Genomic DNA, 22,598 nt, shown 5'->3' on the forward strand with positions numbered 1-22,598 from the left:
AAAGTAGTGCTAACTATAGCTTGAATAGTTCTGCTAAAATATTACCTAACAATGTGTTTAGGAAGATGTGTATATAAAATACCACCAAAAGTTTGCATGGATTTTGTTTGTTCTTTCTGTTTCTTATCTCAAGTCAAGCATTATATTAGTTATGGTAACAATGTTCAGAAGACATTTCCAGAGGGACTATTTCCTTGATGCTACTCAGGCAGCCTTCAAAATAAAATAATCTGGTCCATATTCTGAACTCAAATATCTGAGCTTTATAAAATTAGGAAACATCTATGTGGTAATCTGCCTAAAAATAAAGGAAAAGATTGTAGGACCTCAATGTAAGGGCAGTAACTTCGTTGTTGTTGTTTTTATTTTTTTATTTTTATTTTTTTGTGGAATAGAGCCCAACCAAATTTTTTTTTTTTTTCTTTTTTGCAGTACACGGGCCTCTCACTGTTGTGGCCTCTCCCGTTGTGGAGCACAGGCTCCGGATGAGCAGGCTCAGCGGCCGTGATTGTGGAATAGAGCCCAACCAAATTTTTTTTTTTTTTCTTTTTTGCAGTACACGGGCCTCTCACTGTTGTGGCCTCTCCCGTTGTGGAGCACAGGCTCCGGACGCGCAGGCTCAGCGGCCATGGTTCACGGGCCCAGCCGCTCCGCAGCATGTGGGATCTTCCTGGACCGGGGCACGAACCCATGTCCCCTGCATCAGCAGGCAGATTCCCAACCACTGCGCCACCAGGGAAGCCCCCTAGTATCACTTTTAAGTGTCCAAAAAAGCTTGGGTTGTGTTATATCCACAGGCAAAACTGGACTGAATGTTCAGATTCCATTAAGTCTCCTATATTCTTATTCTTGGCTGCATTCTGTAGTCACATGAGAAGCTTTAGAAAATACTGACACCTGGGTCTCAACCAAAGTGATTTGGATTTAATTAATCTGGTGAGTAGTTAGGTTATTAAGATCTTTTAAGAATCTCCCCATGTTATTACAATGTGTAGCCAAGTTTGAGACCAATGTTTACTTACAGGTGAATCCATTAAAAGGGCTAATGACAATGAAGTTAGTGTAGGCACCTCACATTCCAAGAGTCTGAGCACATGGGAAATAGTAAAGTGTTCATCCTATTTGTATGGATTTGTGTGTTGCCTGTGTTTTTGACCATGGCAGAGATGGGCTTATCAAGGTGGAATCCACTCTATGGAATTACCATGATCTTGGTGGTAACATGTTTCTGGTAAAATGCACTTACAGAAGCAATGTTTATTATGAGGGTTTAAATTTACTTGGTCGGGTTCTTATCTTCTCTCTCCTGTTCTACTGTGTTAGTTCCTTAACCAGAATTCCTGAGAGCACATGATGTTCCAGTCATTGTGCAGGGATAAGAATATAGCAGTGAAGGAATATAAAGGTAAGATTATACAATTGTTGGTAATATGCTTTTCAGAAAACTGAGTGAAAATGTGAAAAACATTGGCAGAATAAAGTACTTAAATGATTTTTCAAATTAAACAACAATGAGTTGGTATTAAAATATAGATTATATTGACAAAAATTAGAAAGATAAATGTGGGCATGATAGTGGAAGGAAGAGTGGTAGGATTATAAAAGGGAACATGTAGCAAGATTTTCATCTTAGCAGGGAGTAGCCAACTATTTTGCTTCATTCTTGGCTTTGATAATGACACAAGTATAAGATATAAAGAATGTATGTGGACATTTTAAGGGAAATATAAAATAATGTAAAATATAAACATGATGTATAACTACCAATCACTACAGATGAATTGCATCATTTATTTTTTTTTAAAGATATTTTTGATGTGGACCATTTTAAAGTCTTTATTGAATTTGTTACAATATTTTTTCTGTTTTCTGTTTTGGTCTTTTGGTGGCGAGGCATGTGGAATCTTAGTTCCCTGACCAGGGATTGAACACGCACCCCTTGCATTGGAAGGGGAAGTCTTAACCGCTGGACTGCCAGGGAAATCCCAAATTGCATCATTTAAATAACTAAAATTAAGGAAATAAAAGGGAAAGTTAATAACTGATATCTATAAATACCTCTACCCTACAAACAGAAACTACACTATTTTTTTCAAGCATTTGTGCTTTATTTACCAAAATAGGTCAGTATTATTCAAGAACAAATAAATGATAAATAAGAGAAATTGAAGAAATAACATATGGTCACAATTATACAGTGCTAAAAGATAAAACTACCCTCCCAAATACTAAAAACAAACAATAAAACAAAAACAACATTAAATAAACACACCATTTGCCTAAGTAACTGTTGGGACAAATTGAAAAATAAAATCGTAGCTGTAGACGGTAGAGATCTACTAACATTATAGTACAATGTTTCAACAGAGGTGTATTACCAAAGCTGTTCTAAGTGACAGATTCATAAGCTTTAGCCTTTCTACATTAAAAATAAGTGTAAATGAATCAAATATTTACCTAAAGAACTTAAGTGGGCTGCAATAAACCAAAGAGAAAAAGGTTAGGAACAGAAGCAACACAAATTTAACTGAATTCGAGAAATGTAAAATCAACAACTGAATTAGAACTAAATATATTTTTCTAAGGAAAAATCCATTTAATTTTATGCAAAGAGTAAAAAGAAAAAAATAATAAATTAGAAATGAGAAAGAGAATACAAAAATAAGAAATGAAAAAAAATGTAGAGGGTAATCTTGTTCAAGAAGGTAATAGTAATTTTCTTGATGAAATACTAGCAAATATAATTTTCACAGAGTATTAAAATAATACCCAATAATCCATCAACACTTCCATTTACCTTACCATATATAGATGATTTAATGACTAATTTATAATATTGGTCATATAACAACAGTATGTTTCTCCATATATTCAAGTTTTCTTATAGGACCCATAAATACGTTCTAAGTGTATTTCTTACAATTGTATATTTTTGTGCAAATTTGAATCAGAATTTTTTCCATTATATTTTCACCTGGTTATCGCTGAACTAGAAGAGTCACAAAATTCCACACACACAACAATTTGGATGTAAAGAGAAAATATAGCACCCATAATCTCTCAAATAAACATCCAAAATTTGTCAGTAAAACAAAGTGTTCAGTCTCTTTAAATCTACTTTGATCTGCTATGTTAGAAAATGCTCGATCTCTCAGTAATGTGTTTCCCCCTCCCCAGGATCTCTTCCTCAATGCCGCTTGGGAATTACAAGCCCATTAAAATTCTAGTTCTGCTGCTTAGCAGAATATGGATTCCAGTTTCAGCTCAGATAAAGGGAGATATTAAAAAAAGTCAACATTTTTTATCAATATCATTAAATTTTGTGGAGGGCTTTTGAAACTTCTTTATTTATATACTTTTGTTTCATTTTATGTAATTTTTATAAAATACCTCTTTTTAATTTTTTTACTTTTAGCAGATATGATACATTTTTGAGAAATATCTATAATTACTAGAGACCTGCATTTTACTCTCTACTGCATTTTCTTATCCCATCATCACTCCTTGGATTTCAGCATTACTGGCCTTGGGACAGCCTCTTCCCCACAAACACTGTCCCCTACCCCCACTCCCAATTGTTGTGGCTCATCCTGTTTATTGATGTAGTGATGGCAGAGCTGACTTACAAGATCTTTGTAGACTGGACATTAGGACACAGGCCTGTACCATGAGAGCAGCAAAGTGGTATCTCAAGCCTCATTCACAAAGGTGGATCTAGTCCAAGTCCTTCCCGATTTCATGCTCATTTACAACTCACTTTTCTTATTGTAACAGCCCATGTCCTATAACAGGCAACAAGAACCATTAGTGAGCATTAAGAGTGACACATTTCCACTGTTTGTCTTCCAGGATCTCATTCTGTGAACTTTACATAGACTGGGATACCTAGCACTTGTGAACTTACACTTGAAGAGGATTAGTCTATAATATCATTTCTCCAATTTCTTAGCACCAAGTATTTTTTTCATTCACAAATGCCCAACCTGGGACATCTAATAGAAACTGATATGTCAAAGATGAAATGAGTATCATAGAGGAAAGTAAAGAAGGCCAACTCTAAGTATATTTAATCATAAAAATAATTTAGAAAATAGTCTAAAATAAATGGAAATGTAAGTATTTCACACCAGTGAGGGTAGGTGTGAAATACCAATTCCAAGCACACTTTCACCCTTGAGGCAAGCTGTAATTTCTTCTTTAATTGGGAACTTACTATATATCAGGCGTTGTGCTTAAGAAATTTGCATATGTAATCACATTTAATCTTTCCAATGCCCATGTCGGGTAGGTTCTATTATTATCCTTCATTTTATAGATAAAGGGAGATAAAATTTGGAGAGATTAAGAAATTGGTCCTCCACGATACAGATAATAAACAGCAGAATCTTGATTCGGACTCTAAATTTTGTACCTGATTTTACGTTCTTAAGCACAATGTTGTAATGTTGTTATGAGCTAATTTTACTGATTGCAAAGGATTGAAATCCAACTTATAGTTTATAAAAAAGTAGAAATCATAGAAAGGAGCCTGAGGGGTTTCGTAGAAACCAAAGACAGGAATGAAGCTGGGCCTCAGGAACATCAGAAACCAGGCCGTAAACACTGTCCAAACTTGGTTTCCACCCACACCTCTACTCTCACTGCATCACCCTATCCCATCAACCCCTACTTGCTCCCTCCCTGGCTCCTCCCCCTACCATCTACCCACCCCTCACCTCTCACTGGCTTACTGTCTTTGGTTCATAGTGAGGAGAGACAGGCAATAAATAAATTAAAATTATAAATATCTGAGGCAAGTGCATATATTAAATAAATATATAAGCCAATGGTGCTAAGTTAAAACAAGGTAATATATACAGCGAGTGATGAGATGGAGTTCAACATCAGAGGATACTTCTCTGAGATGACTTTTGAGTAGAGACTCAAATAACAAGAAGAAACCAACCATCAAAAAATCAAGGAAGATCATTCCAGGAGGAGAAGATGAAAGGTACGAAAGCAATGAGCTGATACTATTAGTCAGCCAGGATGGCTAGAAATCAGTAAGTGAATGGAAGAAAGATAGGGGATGAGTTAGGACTCAGAGAAGAAGACAGGGACTAAAAATCTGTATGGGAGACATTTGAAAGTTATTCAAAGTGGAAAAAGTTATAGCCATAGGGAGGATGCTCTCATTTGCCCAAGTTGGGTCTGATCCCTTGGGTTATATTTTAATTTGGCTGCTGTTGCTGCAGCCAGAGGGCTGTAAAAGGAGGATGGATATTTCCCAGTGGGAGCTGTGGTTCTGGGCAGGTAAAGCAATGAACAATTCTGTCCTCTTCACAGTTCTGTTCAAGAACCGCTGTTATAAATTCCTTTAACAGTTCCCATATATTGTCAGGCACCACTAGCCACGATTCCTTCAAAGCCAGCTTTATATAGGTTATATTTCATACCAGTTTTAAACATTTTAGGTTTTCTGATTTTTCCATATAATTTTAAGGCTTTTTGAAGGAGCCAGTTCACTGAAATATCATCCAATGTTGGAAAATTATCTTTTTTAATGCTGATTTGTTGATTGATTACCTCTTGGCTAGTATGTACTTAAATACTGTCTATTGATCTAGGCATTGGCTTCCAGTTCAATTTCACTGGGTGTTGTTTTTTTTTCAACATCTTTATTGGAGTCTAATTGCTTTACATTGGTGTGTTAGTTTCTGCTTTATAACAAATTGAATCAGCTATACATATACATATACCCCATATCTCCTCCCTCTTGTGTCTCCCTCCCACCCTCCTGATCCCACCCCTCTAGGTGGTCACAAAGCACTGAGCTGACCTCCCTATGCTATGTGGCTGCTTCCCACTAGCTATCTATTTTACATTTGGTAGTATACATAAGTCCATGCCACTCTCACTTCGTTCCAGCTTATCCTTTCCCCTCCCTGTGTCCTCGAGTCCATTCTCTACATCTGTGTCTTTATTCTTGTCATGCCCCTAGGTTCTTCAGAACAATTTATTTACATTCCATATATATGTGTTAGCATACGGTATTTGTTTTTCTCTTTCTGACTTACGTCACTCTGTATGACAGACTCTAGGTCCATCCACCTCACTACAAATAACTCAATTTCGTTTCCTTTTATGGCTGAGAAATAATCCATTGTATATATGTGCCACATCTTCTTTATCCATTCATCTGTCGATGGACACTTAAGTTGCTTCCATGTCCTGGCTATTGTAAATAGTGCTGCAATGAACATTGTGATACACGACTCTATTTGAATTATGGTTTTCTCAGGGTATATGCCCAGTAGTGGGATTGCTGGGTCATATGGTAGTTCTCTTTTTAGTTTTTTAAGGAACCTCCATACTGTTCTCCATAGTGACTATATCAATTTACATTCCCACCGACAGTGCAAGAGGGTACCCTTTTCTCCACACCCTCTCCAGCATTTATTGTTTGTAGATTTTTGATGATGGCCATTCTCACAGTTGTGAAGTGATACCTCACTGTAGTTTTGATTTGCATTTCTCTAATGATTAGTGATGTTGAGCATTCTTTCATGTGGTTGTTGGCAATCTGTATATCTTCTTTGGAGAACTGTCTATTTAGGTCTTCTGCCCATTTTTGGATTGGGTTGTTTGTTTTTATGATATGGAGCTGCATGAGCTGCATGTAAATTTTGGAGATTAATACTTTGTCAGTTGAAACGTTTGCAAATATTTTCTACCATTCTAAGGGTTGTCTTTTCATCTTGTCTATGGTTTCCTTTGCTGTGCAAAAGCTTTTAAGTTTCATTAGGTCCCATATATTTACTTTTGTTTTTATTTCCATTACTCTAGGAGGTGGGTCAGAAAGGATCTTGCTGTGATTTATGTCATAGAGTGTCCTTCCTATGTTTTCCTCTAAGAGTTTTATAGTGTCTGGCATTACATTTAGGTCTTTAATCCTTTTTGAGTTTATTTTTGTGTATGGTGTTAGGGAGTGTTCTAATTTCATTCTTTTACATGTAGCTGTCCAGTTTTCCCAGCATCAGTTATTGAAAGGCTGTCTTTTCTCCATTGTATATTATTGCCTCCTTTATCAAAAATAAGATGACCATATGTGCATGGGTTTATCTCTGGGCTTTCTATCCTGTTCCATTGATCTATATTTCTGTTTCTGTGCCAGTACCATACTGTCTTGATTACTGTAGCTTTGTATTATAGTTTGAGGTCCGGGGAGCCTGATTCTTCTGACTCTGATTTCCTTTCTCAAGATTGCTTTGGGTATTCGTGGTCTTTTGTGTTTCTATACAAATTGTGAAATTTTTTGTTCTAGTTCTGTAAAAAATGCCATTGGTAGTTTGACAGGGATTGCACTGAATCTGTAGATTGCTTTGGGGTAGTATAGTCATTTTCATAATGTTGATGCTTCCAATCCAAGAGCATGGTATATCTCTCCATCTGTTTGTATCATCTTTAATTTCTTTCAACAGTGTCTTATAGTTTTCTGCATACAGGTCTTTTGTCTCCTTAGGTAGATTTATTCCTAGGTATTTTGTTCTTTTTGTTGAAGTGGTAAATGGGAGTGTGTCCTTAATTTCTCTTTCAGATATTTCATCATTAGTGTATAGGAATGCAAGAGATTTCTGTGCATTAATTTTGTATACTGCAAATTTACCACATTCATTGATTAGCTCTAGTGGTTTTGTGGTGGCATCTTTAGGATTCTCTATGTATAGTATCATGTCTTCTGCAGACAGTGACAGCTTTACTTCTTTTTTTCCAATTTGGATTCCTTTTATTTATTTTTCTTCTCTGATTGCTGTGGCTAAAACTTCCAAAACTATGTTGAATAATAGTGGTGAGAGTGGAAAACCTTGTCTTGTTCCTGATCTTAGAGGAAATGGTTTTGGTTTTTCACAATTGAGAATGATATTGGCTATGGGTTTGTCAATATATGGCCTTTAACATGTTGAGGTAAGTTTCTTCTCTGCCTACTTTCTGGAGGGCTTTTATTGTAAGTGGGTGTTGAATTTTGTTGAAAGAGTTTTCTGCATCTATTGAGATGATCATATGGTTTTTATTCTTCAATTTTTTAATATGGTTTATCACATTGATTGATTTCTGTATATTGAAGAATCCATGCATTCCTGGGATAAACCCCACTTGATCATGGTGTATAATCCTTTTAATGTGCTGTTGGATTCTGTTTGCTAGTATTTTGTTGAGGATTTTTATGTCTATGTTCATCAGTGATATTGGCCCGTAGTTTTCTTTCTTTGTGACACCTTTGTCTGGTTTTGGTAGCAGGGTGATGGTAGTCTCGCAGAATGAGTTTGGGAGTGTTCCTCCCTCTGCTATATTTTGAAGAGTTTGAGAAGGATAGGTGTTAGCTCTTCTCTAAATATTTGGTAGAATTTGCCTGTGAAGCCATCTGGTCCTGGACTTTTGTATGTTGGAAGATTTTTCATCACAGTCTCAATTTCAGTGCTTGTGATTGGTCTGTTTATATTTTCTATTTCTTCCTGGTTCAGTCTCAGAAGGTTGTGCTTTTCTAAGCATCTGTCTATTTCTTCCAGGTTGTCCATTTTATTGGCATATAATTGCTTGTAGTAATCTCTCATGATCCTTTGTATTTCTGCAGTGTCCTTTGTTACTTCTTTTTCATTCCCAATTCTGTTGATTTGAGTCTTCTCCCTTTTTTTCTTGGTGAGTCTGGCTAATCGTTTATCAATTTTGTTTATCTTCTCAAAGAACCAGCTTTTAGTTTTATTGATCGTTGCTATTGTTTCCTTCATTTGATTTTCTTTCATTTCTGATCTGATCTTTATGATTTCCTTCCTTCTGATAACTTTGGGTTTTTTATTGTTCTTTCTCTAATTGCTTTAGGTGTAAGGTTAGGTTGTTTATTTGAGATGTTTCTTGTTTCTTGAGGTAGGACTGTATTGCCGTAAACTTCCCTTTTAGAACTTCTTTTGCTGCATCCCATAGGTTTTGGGTCGTGTTTTCATTCTCATTTTTTTCTAGGTATTTTTTGTTTTTTCTTTGATTTCTTCAGTGATCTCTTGGTTATTAAGTAGTGTGTTGTTTAGCCTCCATGTGTTTGTAATTTTTACACATATTTTCCTGTAATTGATATCTAGTCTAATAGTGTGTGGTCAGAAAAGATACTCGATACGATTTCAATTTTCTTAAATTTACCAAGGCTTGATTTGTGACCCAAGATATGCTCTATCCTGGAGGATGTTCCATGAGCACTTGAGAAGAAAGTGTATTCTGTTGTTTTTGGATGGAATGTCCTATAAATATCAATTAAGTCTATCTTGTTTAATATGTCATTTAAAGCTTGTGTTTCCTTATTTATTTTCACTTTGGATAATCTGTCCATTGGTGAAGGTGGGGTGTTAAAGTCCCCTACTATGATTGTGTTACTGTCGATTTCCCCTTTTATGGCTGTTAGCATTTGCGTTATGTATTGAGGTGGTCCAATGTTGGGTTCATAAATATTTACAATTCTTATATCTTCTTCTTGGATTGCTCCCTTGATCATTATGTAGTGCCCTTCTTTGTCTCTTGTAATAGTCTTTACTTTAGAGTCTATTTTGTGTGATATAAAAAATTGCTACTCCAGCTTTCCTTTGATTTCCATTTGCATGGAATATCTTTTTCCAACCCTTCACTTTCAGTCTGTATGTGTCCCTAGGTCTGAAGTGGGTCTCTTGTAGACAGCATTTATACGGGTCTTGTTTTTGTATCCATTCAGCCAGTCTATGTCTTTTGGTTGGAGCATTTAATCCATTTACATTTAAGGTAGTTATCGATATGTATGTTCCTATACCTTTTTCTTAATTGTTTTGAGTTTGTTATGGTAGGTCTTTTCCTTCTCTTGTGTTTCCTGCCTAGAGAAGTTTCTTTAGCATTTGTTGTAAAGCTGGTTTGGTGGTGCTGAATTCTCTTAGCTTTTGCTTGTCTGTAAAGATTGTAATTTTTCCATCAAATCTGAATGAGATCATTGCTGGGTAGAGTAATCTTGGTTGTAGATTTCTCCCTTTCATTACTTTAAATATGTCCTGACCCTCCCTTCTGGCTTGCAGAGCTTCTGCTGAGAAATCAGCTGTGAAACTTATGGGGATTCCCTTGTACGTATGTTATTTGTTGTTTTTCCCTTGCTGCTTTAATATTTTTTCTTTGTATTATTCTTATTCTTATTGTTTTTTTTTTTTCGGTGCGCGGGCCTCTCACTGTTGCGGCCTCTCCCGTTGTGAAACACAGGCTCTGGACGCGCAGGCTCAGTGGCCATGGCTCACAGGCCTAGCCGCTCCACGGCATGCAGGATCTTCCTGGACGGGGGCACGAACCCGTGTTCCCTGCATCAGCAGGCTGACTCTCAACCACTGTGCAACCAGGGAAGCCTCTGTATTATTTTTTGATAGTTTGTTTAATATATGTCTTGGCATGTTTCTCCTTGGATTAATACTTTTTGGGACTCTCTTTGCTTCCTGGACTTGATTAAGTATTTCCTTTCCCATATTAGGGAATTTTCAACTATAGTCTCCTCAAATATTTTCTCTTCTTCTTCTAGGACCCCTATAATTTGAATGTTGGTGCGTTTAATGTTGTCCCAGAGCTCTCTGAGATTGTCCTCAATTCTTTTCGTTGTTTTTTCTTTATTCTGTTCTGCAGTAGTTATTTCCACTATTTTAAGAAGAACTTATCCGTTCTTCTGCCTCAGTTATTCTGATATTGATTTCTTCTAGAGAATTTTTAATTGTATTTATTGTGTTGTTCATCATTGTTTGCTCTTTAGTTCTTCTACATCCTTGTTAAACGTTTCTTTTATTTTCTCCATTCTATTTCCAAGATTTTGGATATCTTTACTATTCTGTTTCTGTAGACTGCCTATTTCCTCTTCATTTATTTGGTCTGCTGAGTTTTTACCTCGCTCCTTCAACTTCTGTGTATTTCTCTGTCTTCTCATTTTGCTTAACTTACTGTGTTTGGGGTCTCTTTTTGGCAGGCTGCAGGTTCATATTTCCTGTTGTTTTTGGTGTTTGCCCCCAGTGGCTAAGGTTTGTTCAGTGGTTTGTGTACGCTTCCTGATGGAGAGGACTGGTGCCTGTGTTCTGGTGGATGAGGCTGGATCTTGCCTTTCTGGTGGACAGGACTACGTCTGGTGGTGTGTTTTGGGGTGTCTGTCATACCTTATTATGATTTTAGGCAGCCCCTCTACTAATGGGTGGGCTTGTGTTCCTGTCTTCCTAGTTGTCTGGCATAGGGTGTGCAGCACTGGAGCTTGCTGGTCGTTGAGTGGAGCTGGGTCTTAATGTTGAGATGGAGATTTCTAGGAGAGCTTTCGCTGTTTGATATTACATGGAGCCGGAAAGTCTCTGGTGGACCAATATCCTGAACTCGGCTCTCCCACCTCAGAGGCACAGGCCTGACACCTGGGTGGAGCAACAAGACCCTGTCAGCCACATGGCTCAGAGGAAATGGGAGAAAATAATAAAGAAGGAAAGAAAGAAAAAAAAAGGGAAGTAAAGAAAATAATTTAAAAAATAAGAATTAATTATTAAAAATAAAAAAAATTAAATAAAAAAAGAAGGAAAGAAAGAAGCAACCAAACTAAAAAACAAATCCACCAGTTATAACAAGCGCTAAAAACTATACTAAAAAAATTAAATGGATGAACAGAACCTTAGGGCAAATTGTAAAAGCAAAGCTATAGAGGCAAAATCACACAAAGAAGCATACACGCTCTCAAAAAGGGAAAAAGGAAAACAAAAAATCTATATATAAAAAACAAGGAGGAAAAGAGCAACCAAATCAATAAACAAATCTGCCAATGATAATAAACTCTAAATACTTAACTAAGATAAACATAAAACCAGAAACAAGTTAGATACAGAAAGCTAACCCTAAGTCTACAGTTGCTCCCAAAGTCCACCACCTCAATTTTGGGATGATTTGTTGTCTATTCAGGTATTCCACAGATGCAGGGTACATCAAGTTGATTGTGGGGATTTAATCCGCTGCTCCTGAGCTTGCTTGGAGAGATTTCCAGAGATTTGTTCACACAGCTCCTGGGATTCAGCTTTGGATTTGTCCCTCTCTCTGTGTGTAGGTCACCTGAGGGCGTCTGTTCTTCGCTTAGACAGGACGGGGTTAAAGTAACAGCTGATTAGGGGGCTCTGGCTCACTCAGGCCGGGGGTAGGGAGGGGTACGGAATGCAGGGCAAGCCTGTGGTGGCAGAGGCCAGCATGATGCTGCACCAGCCTGAGGTGTGCCATGTGTTCTCCCGGGGAACTTGTCCCTGGATCACAGGACGCTGGCAGTGGTGGGCTGCACAGGATCCCGGGAGAGGAGGTGTTCATAATGACCTGTGCTTGCACACAACCTTCTTGGTGGCTGCAGCAACAGCCTTAGCGTCTAATGCCCATCTCTGAGGTCTGCGCTGATAACCACAGCTGGCGCCCATCTCTGGAGCTCGTTTAGGTGGTGCTCTGAATCCCCTCTTCTCGTGCACCCTTAAACAATGGTCTCTTGCCTCTTCGGCAGCTCCAGACTTTTTCCCGGACTCCCTCCCTGCTAGCTGTGGTGCACTAGCCCCCTTCAGGCTTTGTTCACGCAGCCAACCCCAGTCCTTTCCCTGGGATCTGACTTCCGAAGCCCAAGCCTCAGCTCCCAGCCCCCGCCCACCCCGGCAAGTGAGCTGACAAGCCTCTCGGCCTGGTGAGTGCTGATCGGCACCGATCCTTCGTGAGGGAATCTCTCTGCTTTGCCCTCTGCACCCCTGTTGCTGCGGTCTCCTTTGTGGCTCCAGAGCTTCCCCCCACCCCAGCCACCCCCATGTCTGCCAGTGAAGGGGCTTCCTAGTGTGTGGAAACTTCCTCCTTCACAGCTCCCTCCCAGAAGTGCAGGTCCCTTCCCTATTCTTTTGTCACTGTTTTTTCTTTTTTCTTTTGCCCTACCTATGTATGTGGGGAGTTTCTCATCTTTTGGGAAGTCTGATGTCTTCTGCCAGCGTTCAGTAGGTGTTCTGTAGGAGTTGTCCCACATGTAGGTGTATTTCCCATGTATTTGTGGGGAGGAAGGTGATCTCCATGTCTTACTCCTCTGCCACCTTGAAGGTTCCTTCATCGAGTTTTGTATCTTCAATTTCCCATCTTCCAAGCTCTGTTATTTGCCATGTTTATTTTCAGTTTTCTTAGTAAAGATGATTTGGATCCTGAGGGTGTTTGTTAGGTAACAGACAAGGGGCATCATACAACTATAAAAGCAAGTCAAACTAATGGAAAAATGGAATAAAATGGAAAGGGATGACAGAAGAAAGGAGAGAATCTGCAAGCAAAAAGAAAATGGAAACTATAGACAGTCAAGGTAATAGTCATATCCAAAAACAAAGAAATAGCCCGAAGGGTTATGAATCGCTACAGCAGAATTAATGAGATGGAAAATTTCTCAAGGAAAAGAGCTAAGGATAGATAAAGGAAGAAAAAACCAGCATAAAAGGAAGAAAAGCAAAATAAGAGAAAATAAAAATTAGAAAAACCCCAGGTGCAAAGTGAGAGAGTAAAACAAAGGAATGGATAAATTAAGAAATGGTGCATTGAATTAGAGCAAATGTATTCTCTTTTCTTTATTCTTATCTTTAACTGGCTTTGCATTTCTTGGGTAGCAAAGCCAAACTGAAAGGATAATTTTGTTTATGTACCCAATTTGCATAATTGTGCAATATAAATTACAATGCTAATTAAGGACAGCCCTTGGGCTTCTGGAATTGGGTCAAAGTGGCTCCCTGAGAGCAAAGAGGTTGGGGCATTGGCTCTTTCCCCTCTCCCACCGCAGGGAAGCTGGGCAAGAGCAAAGAACCTCTCTGACAGTGTGTGAAATCTTGTCAGAATTTGTTGAAGACCCAGAACTATACGTCTCACTCCAAAATTTGGCTTTGAAAATCATCTTTGTGTGATTCAGCAAGGAGGCACTTAAAAGCTAAAAGTTCTCCTAATCCTAAAGGGTCTGTATTGCTTATCATTTTATGAGATTTTTTCCCCCTCACTTTTTTTTTAATGCAGAGAAAAAGACTTTTTTCAAATTGTAGATAGCTGAGTGTGAATCTGGCGTATGATATTTTTGTGCTGGACTGTTGCCAGAATTGTCCCAAACCAGTGTATGACATGCCTTGCTTGGAAGCCTGGGGAAGCCAACAAGTTACTTTCTGAGCTTTAGTAAAATCCATGTCCTTAAAACTAACTAAGCTATTACACCATAACTACATCAAAAGTTCAATCCCATAGAGTTTACTCCCTGTACTATTCTTAAGAGGGAACTGAAAGGTATAGGATTCATATAATCTTTAGCTTGGGTTTTTCAAGAAAAGAATATCTCTGAGTTCCTATCACGAAGGCTGCCCTAGCTACAACGGAGGAGCCTCTGTTTAGGCCTGTTCTAAAGGAGGTGTTTTGCAAGGTTTTTTAGCTATTGAATCCTGACCTCAAGCAAATGTTATCTGGAAAATAGAAAGAAACAGATCCAGGGACTTCCCTGGTGGTCTAGTGGTTAAGACTCGGCACTTCCAATGCAGAGGGTATAGTTTCGATCCATGGCCGGGGAACAAAAATCCCACATGCAGGTCGCATGGGTTAGATCCCTGGTGGGGGAACAAAGATCCCAAATGCCTCGAGGTGCGGCCAAGAAAAAAGCAAGAAAACAGTAAACAGATCCAAAATCACTCATGTTGGAGTAAGGATGAGGGAGTGGCAGCACCAGCGTCCAGGTGTTCTCTCTGAGCCCTCTCTATCCACTTCCCCCAGCTCTTCATCTTTTAATAGTGCAGAAGCCACTTCTATAACAGATTTATTATCTACCTAACTTAGGTGACAGGGCAACAGTTAGGGATGTTGGTTTTATACACTTCATTTTGACTTTAAGACATCTGAAGGTTCAGGGCTTCCCTGGTGGTGCAGTGGTTGAGAGTCCACCTGCTGATGCAGGGGACACGGGTTCATGCCCCGATCCGGGAAGATCCCACATGCCACGGAGCGGCTGGGCCCGTGAGCCATGGCACTGAGCCTGCGCGTCTGGAGCATGTGCTCTGCAACGGGAGAGGCCACAACAGTGAGAGGCCCGCGTACCGCAAAAAAAAAAAAATTAAATTAAATTAAAAAAAGACATCTGAATGTTCTTTTCACTGGAATCATTATAGGAATAATTGGAAAACACATGGCTTATTTCTTATCCTATGATACTTTGATTTCTGGAGCATTTTTTTCAAATTCTTTTATCTCTAGGCATTTAAAATGGTAATATTCCTATGGAACACTGGGATGAACCAGGGGAGAATTGAGACTTTTCATGAGGCTGCTCACGTTCCAAGATGACTGTGCCTCGGCTCTAACCAACCCAACCCTCCAGCTACTTGAGGCCATAGACATTGGTTCATGGTTCAACATTAGACTAAAGTCTTGCAAAATACAATCCATCTCAGAAACAATTGGGAAAATTGGCAAAATCTTGAGAATATTGTGTGAGAGTGTGGATACAACCAAGAATACGTTTTCTAACTTACTCTTGGTACAGGAGACAATATGCTTTCCATTTTGCTAAAGTTAATTTGACTTGTTTCATTTTCAACTGGAAGAGCCCTAATTGATATATATTTTCATTCCTTAAAATTCAGATCTAATAGGTTACGTTCCAGTTTAAAAATCTTCAGGACTCACCATTTCATATAGGAAAAAGTGCAAATCTTTATCTAATTATCAGAAACTGTGGGGATGGGTCTTAGACATCTGTGTTTTAACGAGGTGATTCTCTTGCATGATAAAATTTGCAAACCATTGTCAAGGAGAGTCAGGCTTAGAGAACATCTTTGTCGAGGACTTTCTAAACTCCTCTCTCATTACTTCAATACACTTTCCTTATGTCTTTTTAATTTCTGTTTCGTTGGAGTTTTCTCTTCTATAGAGAACTCATGCCCTCCAGGGCTAAATCTTCCCTAACCAGTTGGGTTTGCAGTTTAACAATTTCATGCCCATGTTGTGTGGGTGACTATTGTTAGGTTTTCACTTCTTTAAAATTTTCCTGGAAGATTGGAAAATTAATGTTACTAAATTTATCAATCACATGCCATCATATTTCCTTTTGGATGGAATTTTGAAATCATAAAATGTACTTTTTCCCTTCTTAGTTTGCCTCTTGTTGATTTCAGGCTAGTATGAAAATCATATTTCCTAGGCGTACAAAAACTGATGACTTTGTGAGATACAAAACAATCAATATTGCATGGCAAGGGGACATCATTCTAGAGTTAAATTCTTGTCATGAAAATCCACCAAGAAGGCAAAATACATTTGCATAAATTGAACTTTATACTTGCATCATGTAGTAGATATAGATGAATACAAGCCTTGTTTAGGGGTTTAGAGCCCCAGCTCAGGAGCCAGACTTCTTGAGCTCGGATCCTGATCTACCACTTACTGGTTCTGAGACCTGTATAAACCCTCTGTGCCTCAGTTCCTTTATCTGCCCACCACAGAGGATTTGTTCAGTAAATTTTAGCTAACTATAGCTGTTGAAGCAGCATCTTACCAAGGATACCCACTCATAGTAGTCAGGCAAGGTTTGTATAAATTAAGCATCTATCCCTAAAAAGACTCATATTTTGATGACAGAGGACAGGTCAAGAATGATTAAACCCACACTGGGAAATGAAAGCAATGAACAGGTTCTTTTCAAACTGACAATATATACTCAAACCTAATGGAACTTTAATTGGTATACAATGAGATTTAGTATAGTTTCCAGTTTTCCCAAACCCAGAAACTTGCACCAATTTTAGCTAAGATAATAGTTCTGTTATTTCTAATCTGTGTTCATTTCATCTGACTGTGAAATTTCTTCCTTTTTCCAGAGCCTCATTCTCTTCTAGCCCCCCTGCTTCAGAAAATGTTACCTTCATGTTTATAAAAAGATTGTACTGATATGTTGTTACTTTGATGCTTGTAAGCACATACTATTGTTTGCAGGAAATGTTCTAAAATTTGTAAATAGCTCAAAGTCTATGTTAAGATTCTTGATAGACACAAGTCCAAAAGAGGTTTGGCTTTTCTACACTTTGGCTAAGCCTGCCAGGAATTTCTTAATTATCCCAGAATGTTTGTACTGTCTTTGAGAGTCTGGGCTTAGAATTTTGCTGTTTTTCCATTTCACACTCTGTATCTTATTGGCTACATTATTTTCCTTCACAGTTACACCCATAATATGCTTTCTAGTCTTGAAAACTCACTTAAATATTACATGTATGATTGTATATTCTTATTAAAAATATATTAAGCACCAGGTACTGTTCTAGGCATTTAGGGCAAAGTGGTTAGTAAAGTTCTAGCCATCATAATGCTTATATTAGTAAAATAAACTGTAATTTCCTAGAAGACAGAAACTGAAGCTTATTATATCTATTCTTCTCTTAGCAGACTTCTGGGAACATAAATAGAGTGTCCTAAGTTCACAAAGCCCACGTAAGATAGTTCACTCAACCTTTCAGGAATGTTGTTAAGAATTAAAGGAATAGAATATTTCAGAGCACTCTGATACATTTTTATAAATGTGAATTATTTTCCCAGGCAAACAGAATTGGGTTTGGGAAATGTGTCTTGAATGGAAAGATGATGATGAAAACAGGGAGTCATTGGGAAAAGGGGAAACAAGCTGTAGTTCACAATTATGTAGGACTGCTGTGAAATTCCACCCCCAACCTCAGAATCTAAAATGCATATATAGACCTTCTAGAATATGTAACTTAGTCATCAAGAGGTTCAACTAGGGCTTCCCTGGTGGCGCAGTGGTTGAGAGTCCGCCTGCCGATGCGGGAGACGCGGGTTCGTGCCCCGGTCCGGGAGGATTCCATGTGCCACGGAGCGGCTGGGCCCGTGGGCCATGGCCGCTGGGCCTGTGCGTCCGGAGCCTGTGCTCCGCAATGGGAGAGGCCACAGCAGTGAGAGGCCCGCGTACTGCAAAAGAAAAAAAAAAAAAAGAGGTTCAACTACAGTGCAACTTGCAGTTTAGACCATTATTATATAGTAGAGTTAATTAAAAAATATTTAATCTCTCTGACTCTGAAATATTTAGTGCAGAATACAAATGGGAATTTAAGTATTTCTCCAGCCCATTATGAAAATGTCTAGCATATTTTGTGGACAATACTTTCTTAGATTATTAGTTACTTTGCTGTTTGTTTCTCAGTAGGCGCAAGCATATTGTGAAATGTTCTATATTTATAAAACTTATGACAAACTGTGAAGATAACATAATGCATTTTGGGTTAGCCAAAGCAGTAACCCAAATACTTCATTAAAATCCAGACCAACACTTTGGGTTGTATAGTTATTCATAGATAGATTTAAACATATTATTGAAGATACATTTCTCATTGCCATTTTTTAATTTCCATTTTTAGATTGTGAGACATGCATTAGACTGAAAATCAGCAAACATGAGGACTGGTCCTAACACTGACTCATCCAGCTTGGATATCATGTCTTTGGAGAAGTCTTCTCTGCACCCCTCTCCCAATAAAGCTAAATATTCTTCCACCATGTGCTGTCCTCTAATTTGCTCTCATATTTTCCTCTAGTGTAGTTGTATGTTCACATACCTATCTGTTGTATCAGACAGTGAGTTTCCTGATGGGAGGCACTTAGTCTTTTTCCTCTTGGTTATTTTAGCACAGCACCTGGCACATTGTTGATGCTCAATAAATGTTTCTTGACTCCAATGCCTTCAATTGATATGAATATTAATCTTTGATTAACTCTGGAAACATGCTGCAAGCTTAGTTAGGACCGTCCAGAACTCTTTTTATTTCAACTCTGATTAAATAATAATTGAACCTCTGAACTTCTGAGCACTTGATTTACAGAAATAGAAACCTGGGCAAATAACATTTATGTTTTTATATTCCTCCAAGAGTATGCTTATCCTTTCAGTGAAAGAATCTACTGAGGAAATCCATAGATATTGAATGCAAGTGAGCAAAATGAAGTGGCCCAAGTGCATGTCTCTGTGTGTGTGTGTGTGTGTGTAATTTGAAGGTTAGATGGGAAAAGGCTGTGTCAAGATGGCAGATCTTATCTTGTTAGTCACTAGCAGTGACAGCCACTACCCAATGCCTACTCTGTACCCACTTCTCTCTTTCTTAACAGCCATTCCAGTTACGGAGAATTGTGTTCAGCTAAAAACTTTGCTTTGCAGCCTCAGGTGTAGCTAGTAGTCAAGAGACCATTTCTGGCCAAAGATAAAATTAGTGGAAGCCTCTTGCTAGGGCTTCCAGGAAAGTTTTATAAGAGAAATAAACTCACTGGGATGCTCTTTTATTCCCTTTGCCTTCCTCTCAGATAGATGTCTGGATAAGCAATCCTCTTGCAATCATAAGCATTAAATCCACATTTTAGGATTGGTCCCAATAAGAATATGGAAGAAATCTGGATCCTTGATGACACTGGGCCACGGTACTCACCCTGATCTTCCTATCCATGGCTTGTTGCATAAGACAAGTAAACCACCTATTTAACTCACTGTTGAGGTTTCTTGAAACCAGATACAGTTCTGATACATTTGCCCTTCCAAGGAAAAGGGGAGCACATGACGTTCAAGTCTGATGAGACTTTCCATGGCCAAAACCATGAAATAACTCCACTGAAATAACTCCATCTCTGCCCTTGGTACAGGGGAATTGTACTGAATGACATATGGTGTATGAATATTTCTTTGTTACTTTTTCCTGAAGCCTAGGTTTAAAGAACATATGAGAGTTGTCTTAGAGGTAAATATGTAATGTCCGTGTACATCAATAGATGGATTCAATTACTATATATATGCCTAGATTTGGCAAAAGTCAAATAAGCAACTCCCCTTACATAATGTTGCTTTAATTAAGTTCATTTCTCTCTGGGTGTAGTATATACTGCAGAAGCACAATTAATGAACATTGGTGATTTGCTTCAACCTTGCTCTTTGCCCCGTTTGTATAATTTATTGTGTCAGTGGTTCTCAAGTGGTGTGCTCCTACAGCTCATCATCTGGAAATCCTTCCCAGATGTGCTCAAAATTTTTTATTAATTTGTGTACTTTATTTTTTATAAGTGAGTACACATGATTGTGACTGGAAGAGAAGACACCCTTCTTTTAATCCCAGAGGATTACTTGGCCTTGAAAATAATTGATTCATATCCTGCCCACTCCACCCCTATTATTCAAATAGAGATTGTTGAAGAAATCTCTGCCCTATAAATTTAGCTGATCCAAAAATGAAAGGGAAAAAATACTTTATTTTAAAGATGTCTGCAGGATCTGTGTATAACTCAGGGTTTTTTTCCAATTAAGAATCATATGATCCTAGAAGAGTTTCCATTCCTAGGTATCAAAACTGCAACAGTTTTAAAACAAGAAGTGATCATCTCTATGGTGGCATTTATCCACGGAGGCAATATTTCTGGTTAATGAATTTCAGGACTTGAAGCCAGGCCTCTGCCTCTTAATTTGTGGAACAGTCAAAGGGCTTGAAAGAGCTCTGTATAATCACATGCAAAACTATTTATTATAAGCAGCTATCATTATGTACATTGTTTCTCTTTATGAATTACAGTGCTTGTCAATGGGGATTGTGTGCCCGTATATGTATACACATGTGTATACATGTGTGTGTTTGTTTGACGCATTAATCTGCTAAATACACCAAAGGAATGAGGAGAAATATTTTTACCTTAAACTGAAGGACCTGACATAGCTCAACATCTGTACAGTCTACTTTCTAGTGTCCAATTCTTTACCATGAAGAAGGGTACCTAAAACTGAAATTGCATTTGCTAGACTGCTTTGGAGCTTGGTTTCTGGGTGAAATGATGTTTGACCAATCAGATGACCTTGCATAACACTTAGAAGGTGACAGTGAGGCAAAGGTCACATGGCTGGCTGATTGTTTATTTTTAATGACATTTATTGGGATACACATTATATAGAATATAAGTGACCTTTATTGGGGTACACTTTATATAGAATATACATTTTAAGTTTATAGTTTGATGAGCTCTGACAAACGTGTAGACCTGTGTAACCAGTCTCAGTATGAAGGTGCATAATTCCCTCACCCCAGAAAAGTTTCTAGTGCCTCCTTCCAGTTAATCATCCACCCTGATCCAGGCAACTATTGATTTCTGCTTTTTATTACCACGGATCATAGTTATCTTTCCTAGAGATTCAAATAAGTGGAATCGTATATGTATCCTCTTTAAATCTGGCTTATTTTACTCAGCAGACTGTTTCTGAAATTTATCCCACATTCTAGACATGGTGGACAGGATTCTAAGCTTCTCTTAGTTATTCAGTCAAACTCTAATCTAGATGCTGTTGTGAAGGTATTTTCCAGATGTAATTAAATTCTCTAAGTTTACTTTAAGTAGAGAGATTTTCCTCAGTGAGCCTGCACTAAACAGATGAGACTTTACAAAAAGTCAGAGATATCTGAAGTCTGAGAGAAGCTCTGCTATTGCCTTTTAAAGAGAGGACTTCCATGTTGTAGAGGAGTCATAGCAGAGAACACCAAGCAGAGTCTCTAGCAGCCGAGAACAACCCTGTGTTGACAGCCAGCAAGGAAAGCTGCAACCTCAGTCTTACAACCAAAAAGAACTGAATTCTGTCAACAACCACAGTGAACTTAGGAGAGACCCTGAGACTCAGGAGATCACAGCAGTGGCCAGCACCTTGAGTTCAGCCCTGTGGGACCCGAGCAGAGAGCCCAGCTATGCCATGCCCAGACTTCTGGTGGACAGAACTATGAATTAATAGGTGGGAATTCCTTGAAGCTGCTGAGTTTGTGGTAATTTGTTATGCACCAATAGAAAACCAATACATTGTATATGTCATTGAACTGTTCCTTCTTATTGGTGAGTGTGAGTTATCTACTACTGCATAAGAAATCACCAACAATTTAGTGTCAAAACAACATACAATTATCTCAGAGTTTCTGTGGGTCAGCAATCTGGGCATAGCTTCTGTAAATAATCCTCTGATTCAGGGTTGCTTACAAGCCTGCAAACAGTGTCAGCCAGCACTGAGGTCTCATCTGAAAGTTAACTTGGGGACAGCCCACTTTCAGTGGGAAGGGTCCACTTAATGTAATTGTTGGCAGGATTCAGTTCTTTGAAGTTATTAGACTGATGGCCTCAGATACTAGATAGCTGTTAGCTAGAGGCTTCCTTCAATTTGTTGCCTTGTGGGCCTCCTGGAGATGGCAGTTTGCTTCATCAAAACCAGTAAGAGAGAGGGTCTGCTAGTAAGATGCCACAATCTCTAGTAATACGATCATAGAACTGACATCCCCTTAACAATGAAGTGTTTTATTAGTTAGAAATATAATTCTCATGGGGAGGGGATTACAGAAAGCTGTGAATACCATTCGGAGGCTGGGATCCCTGAGAGCTATCTTTTTTTTTTTTTTTAAAGATTTTTATTTTATTATTATTTGTTTTGCGGGACGCGGGCCTCTCACTGTTGTGGCCTCTCCCGTTGCGGAGCACAGGCTCCGGACACGCAGGCTCAGCGGCCATGGCTCATGGGTCCAGCCGCTCCGCAGCAT

Source organism: Lipotes vexillifer, unplaced genomic scaffold, assembly GCF_000442215.2.
Source record: "Lipotes vexillifer unplaced genomic scaffold, Lipotes_vexillifer_v1.1 scaffold729, whole genome shotgun sequence".
NCBI lineage: Eukaryota > Metazoa > Chordata > Mammalia > Artiodactyla > Lipotidae > Lipotes > Lipotes vexillifer.